The sequence below is a fragment of the Gymnodraco acuticeps genome, unplaced genomic scaffold, assembly GCF_902827175.1.
Source record: "Gymnodraco acuticeps unplaced genomic scaffold, fGymAcu1.1, whole genome shotgun sequence".
NCBI classification, from domain to species: Eukaryota; Metazoa; Chordata; class Actinopteri; order Perciformes; family Bathydraconidae; genus Gymnodraco; species Gymnodraco acuticeps.
In genome coordinates, this window is record NW_022992164.1 from 104224 (window position 1) to 108412 (window position 4189).

General features: G+C 38.0%; 1 non-coding gene across 1 annotated transcript; it reads right to left on the reverse strand.

Annotated features, from left to right (window-relative positions):
* Window positions 1-2025: 2025 nt before the first annotated feature.
* On the reverse strand, window positions 2026-2191 carry LOC117538715. Its single transcript, XR_004567897.1, has one exon. It is a non-coding gene; the product is annotated as a U1 spliceosomal RNA (small nuclear RNA).
* Window positions 2192-4189: the final 1998 nt, after the last annotated feature.

Here is a 4189-nt window from a genome sequence, read left to right on the forward strand (position 1 = left end):
CAGGCAGGGTCCATAATGATAGCCCTATAGTTTAAATCTACTACCCACACATGAACATATGGAAATGGGTTACTATTTTAAAAAATTAATGTATTTATTAATGTATTTAGGAACCTATCCATGTGATTTTTAGTGGGGGTCGACCTCAAATCCTCTAGGGGGGTCCAGGGGCATGCCCCCCCGGTAAGATTTTATTTTTTATTTTGGAGTTAAATGCATCAATCTGGTGCATTTTGAGGGGAAAATAAAGAGACTAGATCTATGGAAACACCTATATTAAACAGAACTGTATACATTTCAATAATCATAAAATCAAGGCCATAACCAACAACATCCCATTTCCAATATGAAAAAAACACTGAAACTTATTAATTTATAGTTGGGAGTGTGTCTGTGCTCCTGAATCGCCTCTCCTGTCTCCCTCCCTCCCCCCTCCTCTTTGAGGCAGCAGCAAAGACTAGTTTCTCTCAACAAGTTTAAAAGTGTATCTTACCTTTTTTCACCTAGTTAACTTTTTATTTATTTATTCATGCATATTTTACTAATCACATTACATTTCATTTAGCTGACGTTTTATCCAAAGCGACTTATAATGACCGATTACAGGGACATTCTCCCTGGAGTAACTAAGGGCTAAGTGCCTTACTCAAGGGCACACTAGTGGTGGTGTTCCTGGCGGGATTTGAACTCACAGCCTTCCGATCTTCAGCCCACCTCACTCCATTAGACCAATCACTACCCTCTCAAATGGAAATATGTGTTTACATAAATGGTGACCACACCGTTTGAGACCCACTGAGAACTTAGACTAAGTTAACTATCTAAACACTCAGAGAGTCCTTTACCTCACCTGAGCTGAGGTTATCCCGAGCTTGAATGACACACAGAGACCAATCAAGGGCTTTGATTTATGATCTGTATGACAGTGGCCATGTCGGCAGGCCACATCATGTGGACAGCCACTTAACAGGCCAGAAGGAGGCGAGATCAGAGCAAGGGAGCGAGGGATCATTGTCTACAAATAATCGATCGCAGATGGCGTCGTGGTCACGGAGGAATAAAAAAAAAAAAAACATTAAAAATTTTTTTTATAAATAAATAACTAAATGGGTCGCGAAATATACTTGGGCGGCCGTTAATATACCTGGGCGGCCCGCCCAGGTATAGTCTATGTGTGGGAAACCCTGACAACCCATTTCGTTGGGTCAAATTAACTACTGCTGGGTTGGTCCAATATTGATCCTGGTGTTGGGTTAAAAAAACGACCCAAATGGGGTTGTTTTTAACCCAGCATTTTTTAGTGTGCAAGCTCTGATTCAAGCCCTGTCAGCGAGTCAGCTGAACATTTTTAGAGTGGCCTTTTATTGTGGCCAGCCTAAGGCACACCTGTGCAATAATCATGCTGTCTAATCAGCATCTTGATATGCCACACCTGTGAGGAGGGATGGATTATCTCGGCAAAGGAGAAGTGCTCACTATCACAGATTTTTTCAGATTTGTGAACAATATTTGAGATAAATGGTTATTTTGTGTATATAGAAAATGTTTTAGATCTTTGAGTTCATCTCATGAAAAATGGGAGCAAAAACAAAAGTGAAGCATTTATATTTTTGTCAGTGTATATCATTTATATAATTGAATATTATTTCACATTTCATTTGCATGTTGAATGTTCAAAAAAAACTTTTGTTTGAAAGGATGTACTTCCATTATTATTTATATTATCATTATGTCAGTGGTCTAAAATGGTCTTACAACGGTGCCGACAAATTATTGTTTATAGCAATCATTTCCGGGAACATTTGTCGTCCAAAAAATTATCGTGACAGGCCTATGTGGGAGTGAATATTAATAACACTATAACTGCACTCTTAAGTCTTTTAAATAGTAGTGCAGACTTTTTCAAATTTGGATTCCCAAAAAATGCCTTTCACTGACACGTCAACTTCAAACCTCTTACAGTTACATTGATTCTCAAAATGGGTTGCAGACTTTTAAGAATATTTTTTTCATTTTACAAGTTATCAGGGGAGAGCGCGAACGCAGTCCCCCACTACCACAAATTATGCAATCGAGATTCCCACATTTGAGGAATTCGCAGAGGTCAGCTCGACCGGTGTGCAATGGCCAAGCCTCGCCCTGGGTGAACCACCTTCTTGATCATGGTATATCTCCCTTGCCAGGTAAGTATGAGTTGTACACATCGGAGACAGGCAGCTCATTCACACACATGATACACTGAATAAAGGTGCTGCAATTATAGAGACTACCAAAAACAAAGACATGTAAAAAAGGGGAGGATTATCTACGGGTAATTTAACACAAAATACTGTCTTTTGTGCGTAAGATGACAAAGATCTTTACATTTAACTTGGATATAACAGGGGTATATCCCATGATGCAATGCTGCATTTCAACATTGAAAGACAACTAAAAATCACTAGTTGTACCAATTTTACTCCAACAATTGAGAAACAATCAACCGGTAAGTTTAGATAAATTGAGAATATATAATACTGTATTGAAAAGTTGTTCTATTCACGTTTATAATTTAGAGAAAATGCAAAAATCACATGTCCCACATTTACAACCCCCACCCCCTCAACTCACATTTCAAAAACTTCTCTTTCTTTGTTTGCTGCTGGTGGCGGGCAACTGACATTCCTGGTACTGCCATCTAGTGGTCTGGAGTGGTAACAATGATGGTTGTGCAAATATAAAGGAAAAGCAGCATCACAATCAGCAGCCTCCAAAATAAACATCTTTCTAAGAACAATAACTAAACATGAGCTGTTAATATATATCAGGGATGCAAACTCATCAGGTATGAAAAAGGTGACAAGGATCCGAGCCCCCCGACCCCACGGAATATCGGTTTCAAAATGAGGAATAACAAGATTTTAGCAGTCAGAACTAAAGCAGTTAATAATAACAGAAATCTAATATAAATATATAAAAACATTTATTGTCATGCCACTGTGCAAGGCTTAGTCTTTCTATTTATAGCCACTGGTGTAAAGTAACTAAGTTCATAAACTCAAGTACTATACTTGGGTACAATTTTGAGCTGCTTGGACTTTATTGAAGTATTTCAATTTTCTGCTACTTTGTACTTTTACTCCTCTACAGATCAGAGGTAAATGGTGTACTTCTACTCGACTACATATATTTAATCCCTTTAGTTACTTCACAGATGTGGATGAATGATGTGAAATATAATCAAGTGTTAACTCAGACTTTAGTTCCACCTGGAGTAAATCCACAAGCTACCCTGCAGTATACAGTCATTCAAACCAGCTGCACCTTTACCAGCTTTGAGAACACTTTCATGATCAATAATTATAAAACATATCATTAATATTATTCTGAAATGGACCAATCTGCACAAAGACTACTTTTACTGTCGCTATTCACTATATTTTGATGAGAATACTTTTCTACTTGAGGAACATTTTTGAATTAAGGACTTACTGACAGAGTATTCCTCACTCTGGTACTTCTACTTTTACTAAGTACAAGATCTGAGTACTTCTACTTTTACTCAAGTACAAGACCTGAGTACTACTACTTTTACTCGAGTACAAGACCTGAGTACTTCTACTTTTACTAAGTACAAGATGAGTATTCTACTTTTACTCAAGTACAGACCTGAGTACTTCTACTTTTACTCAAGTACAAGACCTGAGTACTTCTACTTTTACTCGAGTACAAGATCTGAGTGCTTCACTTTTACTCAAGTACAAGACCTGAGTACTTCTACTTTTACTCGAGTACAAGACCTGAGTACTTCTATTTACTAAGTACAAGATCTGAGTACTTTTACTCAAGTACAAGACCTGAGTACTTACTTTTACTCGAGTACAAGACCTGAGTACTTCTACTTTTACTCGAGTACAAGACCTGAGTACTTCTACTTTACTCGAGTAAGACCTGAGTACTTCTACTTTTACTCGAGTACAAGACTGAGTACTTCTACTTTTACTCTAGCACAATATCTATACTTATACCACCTCCGTTTATAGCCTATGAAAAAATATTAGAAAACGAAGGCTAAAGCTAGCTCAACGATTCCTTAAATAATATTGCGAAAGAAAAACGTTCAGTGCACATCACGCTTGCCGCTCCGACAGGGAGCTCTGCTCTGAACACCTGAACGGCCGTTCTAACAGCTGTTCAAACGGTCCAGTCG